At 45.4% G+C, this 19200-nt stretch overlaps 1 long non-coding RNA gene across 1 annotated transcript in view; it reads right to left on the bottom strand.

Moving 5' to 3' along the window:
• The window catches only part of LOC138414232 (uncharacterized), a 42101-nt gene extending 28049 nt beyond the window's left edge, over positions 1–14052 (bottom strand). Inside the window, exon 1 of the long non-coding RNA XR_011246677.1 lies at positions 13898–14052. This is a non-coding gene — a long non-coding RNA (uncharacterized lncRNA). The remainder of the gene's footprint in view (positions 1–13897) is intronic.
• Between the last annotated feature and the right edge of the window lie 5148 nt (positions 14053–19200).

Raw genomic sequence — 19200 nt, 5'->3', positions numbered from 1 at the left:
CAACTATTAGGTCAGCAGCTAATCCCAAACCACATCTGTTTGTTAGACTTCATCTTCTTACTGGCTCCCAAATCGTCTAAGGTTTTATAAGGATCACATAGCTCGGTCAAGTTTCTAGCAGTTAAACAGGAATCTACTGAAAGATTAATTAACACCTTCTAAAAAATCTTAACCATTTTGAGAACATAACACAGAATTCAGAGGTGAGCAGTAGGACAATGGCTGTGTTTAAACTTGCCGTGTTTCATAAAGATCTTACACTGAGAAATTCACACCTGGCATTTGAGAACACAGGCTGGCATAGAACTTGGAGGAAGTATTGTTAGGAACTTTCCCAGCTAAATTCCTCCCAAGCTTATTATCAGTAAAGAGAGTGTTTTCATTAAGATAGAGATCATTATGGTATTATAGCTTTCTCCTCAACTGCTACCTTTACCGGGCTAAGGCTCCAGTTTTCATGGGCCACCTGGCATTCCTCATTTTTACCTTATTTGCCTGAAATAGTTGGCCAAGGAAGCCTGGGTCCTGATTCCAGCCCCTTCCCCACATCCAGCTTGGCCTGGGCACAAATTCCCTTATAAATACTCGATAGTCAAAGGCCTCTGGAAGAAGCATAGAAAAATAACATTATCTTTACCCATAGAAAGGGTATTGAAGCAACTTGTACAAGCTACCTGTGGTGAGAGAGGCAAGTTAAGTCTCTGAGAAAGGGCTCCATTGGGAGTTAAGTAACAAGTCCTGTCCTATTCCCACTCCATCTATTTCTAGGCAGGAGTCTCGCCAAGCTTCCAGGCAAACCCTCAGCCAGACAATGCAAGAGCAACTGATGTACGAACGGCAGGTGTTACCCCAATCAAGAGAGAGCCCAGACCCTCTCCCGGATCTGTCATCCATGCCTAGGCGGGGAACTGCAAAACACCAGTCTAAGGGAGCACACATTCTCTCCTCACCACAACAGGGCTAGAGGTCAGGGTGCAAAGGTTTCAGAAAACTCGAATTCTCTGTAGTTTTAGTAACTAACATTGCATAGCTTTTGATGATCTCTGAGCCATTTCTGATGTGCAAAGTGTTTTCACATACACCTCCTACTGAGGTAGATGGGCCAATATTATTATTCACAAATTAGAGATGAACAGAGAGATTGTTATTTGTCTAAAGCCACGTCATTCTCCCCAAAACCAGCCTCCTGGCGCACTGCTGCTCAGTCATGGTGTTTGGCTTTTCTCCCTCTTCAAGTCAATCAATCATCTGCTGCTTTTACATCACAAATTCTCAACTTTTGGTGTACCATCACTTAGAAAACCTAATCTATGCACTGACACACACAAGCATGTGTGCACACACACAGACACAATTGAGTATTAACTCTCAGGACTCTCAGAGATACCCTGAAGACCATGGACAGAGGCTGAGAATCCTTTAGAAGTAACATGTGTGAGACCAAAGGGACATAATAACCAAATGTGATATATGAACTGTATTTTCTTGTTCCAAAATTCAGTTACAGAATACATCTTAGGAACCACCAGAGAAATCTGAATATGGACTATATATATTAAATTTTATTAAGGAATTTTCTTAAGTGATATTAGGTTAATTTTCTTTGATGTGATAATGGTGTTTATTTTTAAAATTATTATTTATTTATTTATTTTTGGCTGCGTTGGGTCTTCGTTGCTGTGCGCGGGCTTTCTCTAGTTGCGGCGAGTGGGGGCTACCCTTCGTTGCGGTGCGTAGGCGTCTTATTGCGGTGGCTTCTCTTGTTGCGGAGCACAGGCTCTAGGCGGGTGGGCTTCAGTAGTTGTGGCTCATGGGCTCTAGAGCGCAGGCTCAGTAGTTGTGGCGCACGGGCTTAGTTGCTCCGCGGCATGTGGGACCTTCCCAGACCAGGGCTCGAACCCCAGTCCCCTAAATCGGCAGGCAGATTCTTAACCACTGCACCACCAGGAAGTCCCAATAATGGTGTTTATTTATGGGGGAGAATATACTGATTTTTAGGAGATGCTTAAGTACTGAGAGGTGAAATATCATGAAGTCTGCAACATGTTTTCAAATGGTTCAGAAAAATATAGAACAATATAAGATCGAACAATATGACATTTGCCAATATTACATCATTTTTAACCTATGAAAACAGCAATTGCAGGATTTAACCTAATTTATAAAGAAAATACAGCAAACTATTAACAGTTTAACCTAGGTGGTGATATATGCATGTTTATTGAAAAGTTCTTTCAACTTTTCTGTACATTGGAAAATTTTCATAATAAATACATTTTCCTAATGTATTTATTATGAGAGGGTCTGGGCTCTCTCTTGATTGGGGTAAGACCTGCCGTTCATACATCAGTTGCTCTTGCATTGTTGGGGAAAAAAGAAGTTTCTGTTTGTGATACCTCTCAAATCTGCTCCTCTGTTAGTAATCTATTGCTATGTAAGAAATTACCCCAAAATTTAGTGGCTTAAAACAGCAAACATTTCTAGGTAAATACTTGAAAGAACTGAAAGCACAGATTGAAAGAGATATCCGTACATCCATGTTCACAGAAGCATTATTCACAATAGCCAAAAAGTGGATGCAACTTAAGTGTCCATCAGTGGATGAATGGGTAAACGAGATGTGGTCTATACATACAATGGAATATTATTCAGCCTTAAAAAGGAAGGAAATTCTGACACATGTTACAACATGAATGAAACTTGAAGACACTATGCTAAGTGAAATAAGTCACAAAAGGACAAAGAGTGTATGATTCCACATAAATGAGAGAGCTAGAGTAGTCAAATTCATAGAGACACAAAGTAGAATGGTGGTTGCCAGGGGCTGGATGAGAGAAAGAGGTGTTAGTATTTGATGGGTCTGGAGTTTCAGTTTGGGAAGATGAAAAAAGTTCTGAATATGCATGATGCTGTTGATTGCACAACAATATGAATGTACTTAATGTCAATGAACTGCACACTTAAAAAGGGTTAAAATGGTAAATTTTATGTCATGTATATTGTATCCCCCTCCCCCCCCCCACAAAAACATTCATTATCTCACAGTGATATGCCAATATTCTGTTCACTAGAATCAAGACACGAGGTCCAGGGCTTCCCTGGTGGCACAGTGTTTAAGAATCCACCTACCAATGCAGGGGACACGGGTTCGAGCCCTGGTCCGGGAAGATCCCACATGCCGTGGAGCAACTAAGCCCGTGCACCACAACTACTGAGCCTGCGCTCTAGAGCCCATGAGCCACAACTACTGAAGCCTGCGTGCCACAACTACTGAAGCCCACACGCCTAGAGCCCGTGCTCCACAACAGGAGAAGCCACTGCAATGAGAAGCCTGGGCACTGCAACAAAGACTAGCCCCTGCTCACCACAGCTAGAAAAAGCCCGTGTGCAGCAACGAAGGCCCAATGCAGCCAAAAATAAATTTAAAAATAATGATAACAAATAAATAAATAAGAAAAGAAAACAATTTTTAAACAAAACAAAACAAAAAAGCAAACAAACGAAAAAGGCACTAGGTCCACTCAAGGGGAAAGGTTACACAGAGCATGAAAACCAGAAGGTCGGGGTCTTTGAGAACCTTCTTAGAAGCTGCCTACCACAGTCTGCCCTCTGAACCCAATGACTCACATCCCCTCTCATGTGTAAAATACATTCACTCCCTCAGAAGGTCCTCAAAAGTCACATCCCATTACAGCAACAGTTCAAAATCCAAAATGTCATCATTTAAATGAGGACCAGGTGTGGATCAGGCTCCAGGTATAGTTCCTTGAATGTACTTCCTCTCAATCTGTGCACCTGTGAAACTAGACACTATATCTACCTCAGCACGAATATACACACTAGTGGAACAGGCATAGGATAAACACTGTAGACATGTCTCTTCAAAAATGGGGAAAACGGGGCTTCCCTGGTGGCGCAGTGGTTGAGAGTCCGCCTGCCGATGCAGGGGACGCGGGTTCGTGCCCCAGTTCGGGAAGATCCCACATGCCGTGGAGCGGCTGGGCCCGTGAGCCATGGCCGCTGAGCCTGCGCGTCTGGAGGCTGTGCTCCGCAACGGGAGAGGCCACAACAGTGAGAGGCCCACATACTGAAAAAAAATAGTCACACGAAAGGTCATAGCAATTCCAAAATCCAACAGGCAAATGGTGGAACTTACTCAACTAGGTCTCAAGGACTAGGCATAATTCTCTGTGGTTCTTGGCTATGCCCTCTGAGTTCTTGGTTCTGTTCTCTGAGCCTTTCTTTTCATGAAGGGTAGCCCATGGGTTTGCAGCTAAGTAGTTTCTTAGCCTTTTTCTGCCAGTAGAACTTTGGGGTCCAATGGCCTTTTTTCAGTTTGTATAATCTCCTGTCCCTTTCGGTCTAAGTTGGCAGTGTTTTCACTGATATCATTCTCACAAAAACTTTGTGAGTCTCCTGTGATTCTCATTGGGGTTCTCTCCATTAGACAAAAGCTGTGCCCACAAATCTCTGCAAGATAAGTCCTTCTCCTTGGCCTCCTGCTGAGACAGCAAAGGAACAATGATGCCCTTAAGCTTTCCAGAGTCTCTGCTGTTTGAGAGAATCTGTGAAGCATACATGTTTCAAAAAGCTCTTTGTGTGTCTGAATGGTATTCTGAGGTACTATCCTAGTTCCTTCTGCGGTCTTAACAGAAGACTTACAGTCACATCTTTTGCTCCATCTCTAGACCTCTGTTGGAACATCCCCTTGGACTTAAACTTGCCTCAGAAGCCATTTCTTAATTTTAGCATCTTTTACCTCTGGAGAGGCTGAGAATTTGTAAAGCCATCAAGTCCTAGCTCCTTTTTGTTTAACAGTCCCTCCCGCAGTTTATCTCCCTCCTCTTGCGTTTTACTGGAAGCAGCAAGAAGAAAACAGGCATCCACTTAAACACTTTGCCTGGAAATCTCTGGAGCTAGAAGCTCCTGCCACAGTCTCTTCTCTTCATTCCCACCGCCACTACTCTCTCTGGGTGAGTGGTACTCAAAGTCTGGGGAGGTCAGGACCCCTTTACACTCTTAAAAATTACTGAGGACCCCAAAGAATTTTGTTTATGTGGGTTATATCTATCAATATTTACTGTATTAGAAATTAAATCTGGGAAATTTTTAAAATATTTATTAATTCATTAAAAAATACCCTATCGGGCTTCCCTGGTGGCGCAGTGGTTGAGAGTCCGCCTGCCGATGCAGGGGACGCGGGTTCGTGCCCCAGTCCGGGAAGATCCCACATGCCGCGGAGCGGCTGGGCCCGTGAGCCATGGCTGCTGAGCCTGCGCGTCTGGAGCCTGTGCTCCGCAACGGGAGAGGCCACAACAGTGAGAGGCCTGCGTACCGCAAAAAAAAAAGAAAGAAAGAAAATAAATAAATAAATAATACCCTATCACATGTTAACATCAGAGTGATGACGCCATCACACATCATGCAGCCTGTGGAAAACTCCACTGCACAGTCATGAGAGCAAGGAAGGTAAATAATATTTTAGTATTGTTCTGACAGTAGTTTTGAACTCACAGAGCCCCTGGAAGGGACTTGAGGTCTCCTAGGGGTCCCCAAACCACACTTTGGGAATTTCCATCTAGATCATTCTCCTCAGAGCACCGGATCAAGTCTCAGTCCCTCACCCGCCCACACCTGCTTTCTTCCCACCTCGCCACTCACCCCTAGGACTTGGCTGCCCAAGCCCTCCAGCCCAGCAGTTGTCCCAAGCATCCCCACTCTGTCTTAAGGACTTTGTTGTTCTTTCCCCTCATCCTCTCCTTGCCTAGAAGGTCCTCTCCTCCTTTTCCACCTGCCCCATGGCTCGGTGGTCACTCCCACAACCAGACTCCTGAGATGCTGTTCTCAACAGTCCTCACTCAGCAACTGTGGGCTCTTCTTGACAGCTGTGTGTGCTGTCTTCTCCATGACCAGGTGAGCCTGGGGTCAGAGGCAGCCTGGATTTAAATCCTGACTCTGTGTCTCATCAGCCTTGTTGACATTTTTTTCATTGGAATAAAAAATTACATAGGAGCATATGCTTCTAGAAGAAAAAAGAATACAGAAATGCATAAGGTAAAAGGTAAACCGCTTCTCCTTACCCTCTTCATTCTCTACTCCCCAGGTGGTACCAACTGTGGGCGGCGTCCTTTCAGACCCTTTCATAGACATATATACATATGTCACCTATAAGTTTCTTTTTGTTTTTCTATTTTTTACAAAGAAGAGAACATACCTATACCTATGTCCTAGAACTTGCTTTTTTTTTTTGGAAAAGCATCATGGATATTCTTTGGATAGATCTACAATATTATTTTTCAATATTTTCCAACAAAAACAAATCTTATTATTTGAATGCTTTCATTAAATAAATCCCACGAGGGTAACGAACCTTAGAACAAATCACATTTGGACAAAAAGTCCATGTTCTGAGTCAGGGTTAAATGTCCAATTAACAGCTGAACCAGAAACTTCTACTATTTAAACTTATTTTACTTGTTGCTGTATGTACTTAAATAATATAAAGAAAAACTCTAATTCAGAAAAAAATAATGTGGAAAATGATAAACTAGAAACAAAATAATTTAAACCATTTAGAGACCCAGTTTACACCACAGGAAGAAAATAAAGTTTTCTGTACGAAGAAAAGCATCACACTTTTTAATATAAACTAATTAAGAATTAAGTGCTCCGTTTAGCTGTCCTCCTGCTCTAGGTGATGTCTCCTCGCCCATCTGCTTTGGATGCCCACTTATCAGTTATTCAGAACCTTCTCTGTTCTGTCCCCCTAGCCCTCTCCCAAACACTCATGAGCAAATAAGTAGGCCACGTGGATAACTTTCTTTAAAAAGAGTACAGAATTTCTGCCCTCTTCATCTCCACTTTCCAAATACCTTTGGCTTGAGCTTATCTCTTTTTTTTTTGCAGTTTAAGGACTCAATGAAAGTTGCCCATGAGGGAGCAGGCAGGATCTCCCCCACCTTTGTGAGGTGGCTCCTTGTGTCTCGAGCTGGCTGAAGTGCTAGATAGAAATGTACAATTCCTCCCATTCAAGAACAGGAAGAGCACCCAAGAAATCGAGTCCCAGCTTCCCTTCCCATTTTCAGAGCATTTCGGAGATTCCAAACAAAGCCAGTTAGGCAAGAACTTATTTAAAGCCTTGAGTTCTTTTCCACACCAAAATTTTATATTTTAAGCTGTTATATAAATTGTAAGCCTGTCAGCTTTATCCTTTTATGGTTTTTGTATTTTCAGTCTTGTTTGGGAAGAGCTTTCCTAATCTCAAGATTTAAAAAAAAAAAAAAGTTCTCCTGTATTTATTTCTAGTAATTTCATATGGTTTAGCTCCTCAATCCATCTGGAATTTATTTGGGGGTCTTTTCTCAAATTTATGGGTGAATTAATCCCTCCAGCAGCATTTCCTTATTTATTTGAAATGTCTCCTTTAACAAGTAAAATATTCTTTTTTTCCCATAGCTGTTTCTGGATTGTATTCTGTCCCAATGTTTTGTTCCACTGATTCTATGTCTGCACACATTGTTTTTATTACTATAGCTTCAAGGTATGTTTTGATATCTAAAAGGACAGCCTCTTATTTTCTTTCTTTTCCCAACTTTTCTTGGGTCTTTTTTTTATAGTTCATTGGCTTTACAGCCTGAAGTAAGTCTGAGTCAGTTTTCTCATCTGAAAAGATTAAGACTATGGACTCTACAGTCATTTTTTCTGGATATCAGCAAGGTCCACCCAGGCAAATGCAAAGTCTTCTAGGTCTTTTAAGCAGAGGGGATTTAATGCAGGGAATTGGTGACATGATATGGAAGGACTAAGTAGCTTAATGCAAAAATAGGAAGCTATTCTACTGGGGGTGCAACAGGAGGAGGATGTACTATTGCTAAAGCGTAGAGTGGGAGCCATGTGATGGAATCTAGAACCCCATAAGGTTGCCTGATGGGAGTTGGGACCATGGAGCAAGGGCCTGTGGAGCAGATACAGGAGCCACGGGAGACACAGCTGTTGCCAGAGACACCACAGGAAGCAGAGAGAGGGATAGGGAAAAATACTCTGGCTTCTCTCCTCCTCCCTTTCTCCAAGCTTCCATTAGTGCTTGCCATTGGCTGAATCAACCTGGAAACTGGAGAGCAAGGGAGCCTGGGAAATGTAGTTCCCTGTGATATAGCACAGAGATTAGGAAAGGCAAGGGAGTAATCAGCAAGAAAAGGCAGTTGGGCACAACCACATACCAGTTGTGTGACCTTGGAAAAGTTACTTAACCTCAGTTTGTCTCAGTTTCCTCCTCCAAAAAGTGGGGATAAAGAATAATTGTGGTTACCTCACAAGGCTCTCATGGGGATTAAGTGCATTAATACGTGTTAAACACTTTGTAAGCATTTAATAATAGTATTTATTATTATTATTCCATAAAATGAAGATAGCAATACCTATCTTGCAGAGCTATGGTCAACAATGAAGTGAGATAATGATTGCAAAATGTTTGCATGGTGTTGTACATCTGGTACTGGGTACTTCCTAAATGTTAGTTCTCGTAGCCTCAGCGTCTCACCCTTAGTATGTACTCAATAATGTCTGTATGGGCTTCCCTGGTGGTGCAGTGGTTGGGAGCCCGCCTGCCGATGCAGGGGACGTGGGTTCGTGCCCCGGTCCGGGAAGATCCCACATGGCGTGGAGCGGCTGGGCCCGTGAGCCATGGCCGATGGGCCTGCGCGTCTGGAGCCTGTGCTCCGCAACGGGAGAGGCCACAACAGTGAGAGGCCTGTGTACTGCAAAAAAAAAATAATAATAATAATAATAATAATGGCTGTAGCTGATGATAATGATGGCTTCGACCTGGGGAGGATGCAGCCTCCTCAGACTGAGGAGGAACATTCTTGCTCTGCTAGAGAGCTAGGGGGACTCTGGAGGGCTGGGCCTTCAAGGGTTTGGGCAACACACAGCCTTACATCAACCAATATGCCCACATACGGAGATGGATTTGGAATGACATCCTGCATCTTTCTCAGGTTTCTTCTCCTGCTACCGTTGGTGCCCCTTCTTTGATTTTAGCCTATTCTTTTTGGCTCATGCAGATAACTATGCATTTCTGTGTTCACGTACACACTATGAACGTTCATGAGTACACAATCCTGTGTGTGTGTTGAGTACTTTCCCACTTATGAGCATTGCCCCTCTGGTCCTCCCAGCAAGCCCGCTAACGCAGACAGGGCAAGCTTCATTATTATCCCTGCTGAACAGCAATGGAATCCAAGACTTCAAGAAGACGAGTGGTACACCCAAGGCCCCCGGGGACTTGGGACAAAGCCATCTCACTCAAGTTCAGGATCCTTCCTACTAATATCTCAGGCAGCCTCCCACACGCATGTGTGAGTTAATGTGCATATACACACATGTGTGTACTCCACACATACACAGTAGATTCAAATCTCTGAAGGGAAGGTTCATGCCTTATCGATCTTAATATTCCCTGCCCCACATAAAATGCCTGGCAGCTGGAAAAGAAAAAACATTGTGGAATTGAGTTGGCCTTGACTCTTGAACAGGACCCTCCTGGGGGAGGGGTGGGGAACACAGATGAGAATTATAGCCAGAGCCAGGGTTCAAGACCAGCTTGACTGAACTCTACAGTGCTCTGACCCTGGATTCCAGCTCTACCCAGACCTTTCTCAGGTCATCACAGAGCAGAGGACCCGGTCACCAGGAGGGAGTGAGATGCTCAGGGAGACAGATGTGCCCACCTGGCTCTGCCCTGGGGTGTGTAACAGCTTCTTCTGGGCGGTGGGATCCTTGGCAGGCAGGAGTTTGCTCTAAACCTACTGTGCTAATCAACCAACTGCCTCAGCTGCCCACCCGGGGCCTGGCACCCACACTGGTCCCTGGCAAACCCGTTGAAGCAGGAGCCTCATTCATGTGGGCACGGAGCACTGACAGGAACCACGGGACACTAGAGATGAGAAGCCCGAGCTAATAAAATGGTTGCCATTGGGCACCAGTGTTTGCCAGGCACGTCTACATCAATACTTGTTCTATTCTTCACTCTGCCAAGGCATGGGCGCTGCTGGGGTCTGACTCAGCCCTCTGCACTGGCTTCAGCTATGAACTCATTCCCCTCCGACATTTTATTTATTTATTTTTAATCTTTATTTATTTATTTGGCTGCCCTGGGTCTTAGTTGCTGCATGTGGGATCTTTAGTTGCAGCACGTGGGCTCTTAGTTGCAGCATGAGGGATCTAGTTCCCTGACCAGGGATCGAACCCGGGCCCCCTGCCTTGGGAGCTCAGAGTCTTAACCACTGGACCACCAGGGAAGTCCCACCCTTCTCTGATATTTTAAAGATTCTACGTACTCAAATGATTTGGCTTTGCTTTGCATCTGTGCTCTTTCTCCTTATCCTGAAATGGGATGTCACTCTGTCCTGTCGGCTGGAAAGACTTCTGGAGCAGGAACGCGGAGGCGGGCTCAGCACAGGTGGCCCAGGCAGCTGCCCACGCCACTGCCATGTGCTTTCAAGAGCCCTGTTGGCTGCCCCATTCTCCCCTCTGCCCACAGACATCCCAGCGCCCCTGAGCGTCAACAGGAAAAGGTCGGGTCATGAATTAGACAATGGGCAGTGAGTGGGAAGAATAAAAGCCAAAGGCCTCACATGGGGACTCTGAGACCGCATGCACCCCGCCCCCGTTACCCCTCAGGCCTCATTTCCTCTTACTCTCCCCTCACATCACTCTTCACTGTTCCTGGAACATGCCAGGCCCACTCCTACCACAGGGCCTTTGCACTACTCTTCACCCAGACGGCCCCACGCTCCCTCCTGCTTCCTGTTCAGTGCTTTGCTCTGATGTCATTTTCTTGCCGAGGCCTTCCTTGACCACCTCCCTACAATTGCAAGCCCCATCCCCCACCCCCTTGCTTTCGCCCTGGCTCCTCTCACCGTCCACCTTAGTTATCTGGTTGATGATTGTTCTCCCCACCTCCGCAGTTTTGTCTGTTTGCTCACTGCTGTTTCTCCAGCACCGAAGCAGCGCCTGACACGTAGCACATGCTCAGTGACATTTGTTAGATTTTTGCGTGGATGAAGCTGGCCTGTGAGTTGATTCCAGACAGCCCTGGGTTTGAATCAGCCCCACTCCCTTCTGGGCCTGACTCAGTTCATCTGTCTGATGACAGGGGCGCATGTGCCGCTGGGTAAGCTGCCTTCCGGTGGTAATCATTGGTGAGTCTGTGCAATATCCTCTTCCCACCCAAGAAAGGCCCGAACAGAAGGCAACGAGGGAAGGGAGGCAGGAAGCAGCTGCCAGGATGACTAACTGGGACCTTAGGTCATTGTCCCCCAGTGCCAATCGTTACAGGCCTCAGCAAGGCTCAGGATTAGTGAGACTCATGTGGCTTCCTGGCCTGACCCGGCCCAAAAGGGCCATGGGGTGCACTTGGAAAAATAACTCCATCATAGCGAGCTGACACTGAGGCCTGGAGGAGGAATTGAGATGTGCTGGACTTTGTACAGAAATTTTGCAAAACTAGACTTGATTCAGCTCTCATTCAACAAATACTGTACTTATAAGGACTCCCTCAGTGCCAGGCACTGCTCTAGGCAGGAAGAGAGCAATAAACCAGAGGAGAGAGGTCCTGCTTTGACCTGTGTGTTTACTTGTGAGTCCTGGCGTGCCATCCCTCCCCAAGGCCCAGGGCCTGCTTTCCTTCCACCTCCTGCTCCCCAGTATTTTAAATCTCCCCAGATCTACTGGCTGCATCTAGATAGATAGATGCCATGTATCTCAAAACCAAAACAACAGCAGCAGCAGGGACCTGCGCTCCCGCTAGACCACTGAGACGACAACACTGAGTCCCCCGTATCCCTCTCCGTCATCCCAGTCACATCGACTTTGTGTTCTGTCCCCCTTTCGGGAAGCTCCAGCTCTCTTTCTCATTCTCAGCATCTTCGTGTCTTTGGTCCTACCATTCCCCAACAAAGTCACCTTCTGTACCTGTGGGGTTAATTGCTCCAGTGGTTCCCAAACTAACTGTATGTCCCCGTATTCAGCCCCTTCGAACATTCATCCTTATCTGAACTGTATGTCCCCTGTATTCAGCCCCTTCGAGCTGTATTATCTGAACCGTATGTCCCCCGTATTCAGCCCCTTCGAGCTGTATTATCTGAACTGTATGTCCCCTGTATTCAGCCCCTTCGAGCGTTCATCCTTATCTGAACCCTCTCCTCCCTTCCCTCTGCCTCTTCAGAACTGCTCATCACATCACCCTCTCACCTTCAAGGGGAGGCAGGCTTCTCTCAGTTCCCCAACCCTTGAGAAACTCTCCACCACACAGAACACCTGCTTACCATGAGTGCATTGTCATCTGTACTGCGCACACACCTTTCCATGTAACTAGCGACTGTCCGAGATTGTTTCCTGTATGCATGTCTTATCTCTCCGTGAGACTGTAAACTCCTTGAGGGCAGGGACAATTTCTATCTTTCTGTATCCTATACAGCCCAGTACCCACTCACTCAGCAATCAATCAGTGACAGATCTGACCTGGATTTACCAAATGGTAATATTTAAGAATCATACATTTGTTTACAGATGTTAAAAGGAAAATGTAGCATGCAAGGCGGTATTATACGGTCTGATGACCACGGTGTAAACTATGTACTCATAAGGGTAAACAAGGTAATCGGTAAAAATAAAAAGCATTTTGTCAGGGTTGTTGGACTATGAGTGATTTGTTTAATAATCTGTAACTATTGTTAGTGCATTGTTTATGCATTTGAAAAGAGTTTTTTTTAAATACGTGGAGGGCTTTAAGTGTCATCGAAACATTCCGCTCTTGGGTACAAACTCATTAAGTCTTTCTTACGAAATAAGAGGGAGTGGGAGCGGGGTGGGCAGGACTGGCAGTCCTTTCGAGATTTTACTCAAGTCGTATTTATACACAAATAGCTAAGCAAAGGGGGGAAGACGCCAAAGTCCAAGTTTTGCCTGCAAATGTTTATTCCCTGAGGATGGGACAGAAAAAAATAAACAGCTTAAAATAACCAATGAAATCACGTGAGCTGTAAAGATTTTTTTTTCTCTCCACCAGAATGGGAAGTGTGTGCATTCCCCTTGAGTTTCCCGGTGTTTTGTGCTCTGAAGCCCCAGCGAGCGGGGAGTATGACTGGGCGAGGGAGAGGCGGGGTACACCATCCATCCAGGCACGGACAGCTCTGGGCACAGGCTTCCTCTGAGTCCTTAACCTCTTCTGACATATTTATTTTATTCATATCAGACTGGGGGCTCTCGAAGATGAGGACCATGCTCTCTCTGTCAAAGACGTGGCTCCAGGGCACACCTAATATCTAAGAGGAACCCAAGAAGTCATCGGTCCAATGCCCTCATCAGACCCAGGAGGGCCAGGCTCAGAGGCGTGTGCAGAGGCCACATAGCCTGGGATTCTTGGGGGGGCTCTGGAGTGCCCAAGCCCAGCCCCCAGTGTCGCTCAGGTATTCAGAACATCCCTCTAACGAGTGTGGGTTGAGCATAGATTCCCCGGGTCAGAGAGATGGCAGAAGAACGACAATAAACAAAGCGTGCTCCCTAACATTAAGGAGCTTAGGATTCGGAGGGAGAGATGGGGCAAGTTCACCGATAACCAGAATACAAAGCAGAAAGGAAGAAGCGTTGCAAGGGGCACGCGCGGAGGAGGCGGGGAGCCTCTGAGGAGGTGCGCTGAGAACGGCTCCAACGGCATGAAGCTGGTATTAAGGGGTTCAGGATGATGCAAATGAGGTCAGAGGCACCGAAACAGTTGCATTCATTAAACAAATACTGGCTGATCACCCACTACCAGGTGCCAAGCAAGGTTCTAGGCACTTGGGAAGCAAATCTCTCCCCTTGTGAAATTTACATTCAAGTAAGAGAAGGGACTTGCCTGGTGGTCCAGTGGGTAAGGGCCCGGGTTCCATCCCTGGTTGGGGAACTAGATCCCGCATGCCACAACTAAGAGTGCGCGTGCCACAACTAAGAAGTACGGATGTTGCAACTAAAGATCCTGCATGCCGCAACAAAGACCCAGCACAGCCTAAATAAAAGTAAATAAATATTAAAAAAAAAAAAAGAGTAGGGACACTACACAAGATATATAAGTAAAAGTAGGTTAGGTGGGCTGGTGAAAATGTAAAATTGTGCAGCCACTGTGGAAAACAGTAGGGCAACTCCTCAAAAAGTTAAACATAGAATTATCATTTGATCCAGCGATTCCACTTCTGTGTATATTCTCACCCCATGAAGAAATCTGGGGTAAGAGTAGTCCAGAAAGAGGGATCAGCAAGTGCAAAAGCCCTGAGGCAGAAACGGCCAGGAGACCATTGTGCCAAAGCCATTGCCATGAGAATCCATGGGTTTACCTTGGTGCCTCTTTGGTTGATTCCAATGGTACTAGGGAAACTGCTTAATAGTGGAACTGGGAAAAACATTCCTCAGTCCTGGGGGACAATGCAAGAGCATAGGTTCTTCTTTGGGTGAGAGGTGGGAGGAGTGAATTGGTTTTATTGAACTCAGAGCAAAGTCACTATAGGCTCTAGCAGTTACACTTCTTTGGGGAAGTGTATGATCACTCAGACCATAGAGCTGCATGGAACCATAACTTCATTTCTCTGGAAACAATTCTGCTAGGACAGGAACTGAGAATTCTTTCTCCATGACTTGTGGGTGAGTTTGTGTTCTATGAGAACACTGGGTTTTGCATTTCTCATTACTCTGCTCTCATAGCTCCTGGGTTTGGAAGAGGTCACCGTCATTAAATTCTTTTATGACTTTCGCCCCCATCAAACCAAGGATAAAGGTGAATAAAGAACTCATCCAAAGCAGAGTGCTCCAACGCCCCAAGATAATTTCTCTTCATAAAACCTGGAGTTTCATGCCAGGGGCATTACATAAAAATAAAGCCAGAGTAACCAAGCGCAAATTATATTGTTATAGACAAGGCTGTGAGATGAAATCTTTCTTTCAAGACATTTTAGTTGCCAGATGCCAAAGACAGTAGACTCTCTTCTTGTTGAGACTTTGCCAGCCTTGTAGCTAATGCCCACTGTAGCTGCATTAAAGGCTCTGGGGCACCTCTGCCAAGACGTGATGGCCAAGAACCAGTGATGACTTCAGCGTAGGCTTTCTCCACCTGCCAGCCCTGCCGCCATCTTGGTCTGGCCTGCACACCAGCTTCCTGACTCAGTCTGATTTGCAGGTCCCATCGGATTGTTTGTCCTCACAGTAAAGTTTTTAGGAAGCTAGCTTAAAGTTGAACGCTGAGGGATGCTGTGGCCCTAAGGGTGGTCTCTGGAGGGATTGTCTCTGGAATTCTCTGCTAAGACCCCGTGTGTCTAAGCCACGGTGTTAAGGAAAGAGCATAGGAAGAAATAGGAGACAGGAAGTCTGAGGCTTAACCATGATTCAGCTCTGTGCTGGTTATCATCTGCTTGCTTAACCCACCCTAGAGCCACGCCCTACTGGACTCTGCCCTGCCCTGTGCCCCAGGAGACTGACCTGTATAGACATCAACAGGCTCCGTTGTCTTCTGGCCTAAGTAAGGCCAACGGGGATCTCTAGGAGGAGAGAGAAGTTGGTTGTTAGTTACCCTGACTCCTTCCTAGGTCGCCGCAGGCTGCCATCTCTTCCCCCTGAAGGTGTCTCTCTCCAGGTTCTGGTGATTGCGCCCTCTTCTCTCTTTCACAGGCCTAGGTAGCTCCCCAAAACTCCACAATGTCCCTTGCATTTTTCCCGCTTTTGTAAAGAGTTCCTTTATTGAATTCTGCTGAAAAGATCCAGTTTAAGTGTGTCGTCTTCCTCCTGCCGGGACCCTGACTGATGTGGTCATGAATGAGCTGGGTGGCCCTGGTCACACCAACTTAGGTCTTGGTTTCATCATCTTTAAAATGGAGATAGGATTTCCCTGGTGGCGCAGGGGTTAAGAATCTGCCTGCCAATTCAGGGGACACGGGTTTGAGCCCAGGTCCGGGAAGATTCCACATGTCGCGGAGCAACTAAGCCCGTGCACCACAGCTACTGAGCCTGCACTCTAGAGCCCACGAGCCACAACTACTGAAGCCCGTGCGCCCAGAGCCCATGCTCCGCCATGAAGAGAAGCCCCCACTCGCTGCAACTAGAGAAAGCCCGTGCGCAGCAACGAAAACCCAACGCAGCCAAAATATAAATAAGTAAATAAATAAATTGATTTTAAAAAATAAAAATAAAATAAAATGGAGATTAAAATGCCAGTTCTTACACACTCGTTCTAGAGTTTTCATTAGGTTTACAATGCATATAAAGTACTAAATAAACACGTTTTAAAAATAAATATGCTATCTAAGTTTCACAATTCCAGGAATGCCTAAAAATAACATGTTATCTTTTATATGTCAATATACTGCTACCAATATATGACACTTTGGGTAGTTTTTCTAAAATACACATGGGATTTTATTAAATACCCAAAAGGTTAACTGGTTTTCACTGTGATAAACATAAACACACTAGATGGCCAGTAATAATCCTAAAATCCCAAATTCAGGAAGACAGATAAGACGAAAACACTTTCCATATCTTGTACCCTTCAAGGTAGTAATAATTAGAATTTACCCTTCAAGGTAGTAATAACTAGGAAAAAAATCTAAACATACATATTGACATATCTTTCCTTTTTCATAAATAAAAATAGCTTTATTATCACCATTAGCTACCAAGAGTCAACCTGGTATAGGAAAAAGGACATTGACAGACTTAAAAGACATGTCCCGAATTTATTTTTTTTATTTTTAAAAACTGTAATTTAATTTTTATTTTATATTGGAGTTTAATTTATTTACAATGTTGTGTTAGTTTCAGGTGTACAGCAAAGTGATTTACTTATACATATATCCATTCTTTTTCAGATTCTTTTCCCATACAGGTTATTACAGAATATTGAGTAGAGTTCCCTGTGCTATACAGTAGGTCCTTGTTGGTTATCTATTTTAAATATAGTAGCGTGTGTATGTTAATCCCAAACTCCTAATTTATCCCTCTCTGCCACCTTTCCCCTTTGGTAACCATAAGTTTGTTTTCGAAGTCTGTGAGCCCGTTTCTGTTTTTTTTTTGCAGTACGCAGGCCTCTGACTGTTGTGGCCTCTCCTGCTGCGGAGCACAGGCTCCGGACGCGCAGGCTCAGCGGCCATGGCTCACGGGCCCAGCCGCTCCGCGGCATGTGGGATCTTCCCGGACCGGGGCACGAACCCGCGTCCCCTGCATCGGCAGGCGGACTCCCAACCACTGCGCCACCAGGGAAGCCCCGGTTTCTGTTTTGTAGAACATGTCCTGACTTTAAATGCCACTTCTGACACATCCTATATGTGTGACCTCAAACAGAGCATTTAATCCCTCTGTTTTCATCAGATCTGTAAATAGGGGTTACAGTTGTCTCCTCTACTTCTGTATGAGATAACAGTGAAAGTCCCTTGTAAATGAAATTGAGCTATTGGTAATTGCTCGCCCAAGGCTTCTTTAAATACGTCATCTCTGATTATTCTCATCTGATTAAGATAAGTGGGGGCACTAGGGCTGCCCTGATTTGAGACTCAGAGGGGGATGGTGTAGGTCTTGGGGGAAGGAAGTGAGGGGACAAGACTAACTAGCACGGAAGAGCCACCCTGGGCTGGCTGTAGTCCAGACATAGAAGTTGGGCTTAGCGGCGGAAAAGACTGGTCCTTGCCCTCGAGGACTTTACCCTTTAACTAGGGAACTAAGTGTAACCCGCAGAAAATCTTTCCTGTGTGCTTCACAGGAAGCTCCAAGCTCACTGAGCACTGGAACATCTCCATTAGGCTGCAAGGAGGAGCTGGGCCTCCAGTGGAACCCAGGCGCAGGGGTGAAGCATGGGCACCCAGCAGGGAGGAGGCTGGCTGTGGGGAGGGGGAAACAGCTTTAGGAAGGGGACAGACTGCCGGGGCCTCAGGGCCAGGCATGATAATAATTACATTCATGCATTAGGAAACAGAAAGCCACCACACAGTTGTGAGCAAAGAGTCCCAAGGTGAAAGTGGATTTTTGAGAAAGATGGGTTTGGCAGAGATGGGCAGGATGAAGTGATGGAAAGACTGCAGAAAAAAGATTTTTTTCCCACTCCTTTAAAGAAACCTAAATATTTGCAGTATAACTCGTGACTTAGGATAAGTGGTTCTACCTCCTAACAAAGACAGGCCCCTCCCAGAATATTTGTTTTCCCTTTAAATGAAGTTTATTTACCCTTCAAAACAAGACGCTTACACTACTGTGAGGTGACTGTCACAGCTCTGAAAGTCCCAAATCAGATGGTGGGTCTCCACTCAAGACCCTGTGGATTTACAACCACACTTCTCGTGCTTGTCACACTCTAGTTACCAGAGTATGTGGGCGTTTAAAAAAAAACGACAACAAAAAACTCTTCCCACACAATATTAACCCTTTGGTATTTCAGAGATGAACAGTGAGGTTCAATTTGGCCCTCTTTTTGGTTTTTGTGAGCTGCGTTCCCTTATTGTCAACTCACCCTGCAGACCCAGCTCAGCAGTGAAGGCTTATTCACTATCCCACCCAGGCTTTGGCTCAGCTTAGACCCAGAAGCACCTGGATTAGCTCCCTCAGTAGCCAACAACATTTTGTCTCGGGTCCAAGTTGTTTATTTATCTTTCCTAGGCTATTTGAGTCATTGAAAGAAATGTATTTGCTTTTTCAACTTCTCTATTCCCTAGAATGTTGCTTCCTTTTTTTAAATACATGACATGATAAAGAAGTTATGCTGAGTGTTTTTTTAGCAGATTTTGAAGGAGGGGGAGGGAGGGTCTAATTTGAAATAGAGAAAGAGGGAATTAGCCTTTTATTTGGTTTTTATTTTTCCCCTGCATTGTCATCTTCACCATCTATGTTGAAATGCAACATATATTGGCACAGAACACACGCAAGGCACTGGTGTACATAAATGTCATAACTCCTGCCCACTGGGAGCTTCCAATCCAGTTGGGTGGTCTGTATGGAATCAGCTATAGGTTCTGGGTCAGGACAGAAGTCTAGAGGAGGGGGCGGTGGTCAAATGAAGGGAGTCAGGGAAGATTTGGAGGAGGTGGGGCCCCAAAGGCTTTGGACCTGGGAGACCCAAGCTGAGGGATGGGTTCTGGGCAGGGAGAAGCCCCAGGAGAGGCTGCAGAGGCTGACACAGGCTGGCTGTGT

Source organism: Delphinus delphis, chromosome 12 (assembly GCF_949987515.2).
Source record: "Delphinus delphis chromosome 12, mDelDel1.2, whole genome shotgun sequence".
NCBI classification, from domain to species: Eukaryota; Metazoa; Chordata; class Mammalia; order Artiodactyla; family Delphinidae; genus Delphinus; species Delphinus delphis.
The sequence above is the reverse complement of the archived record's forward strand: the minus strand, read 5'-3'. Positions and strand labels throughout refer to the sequence as shown.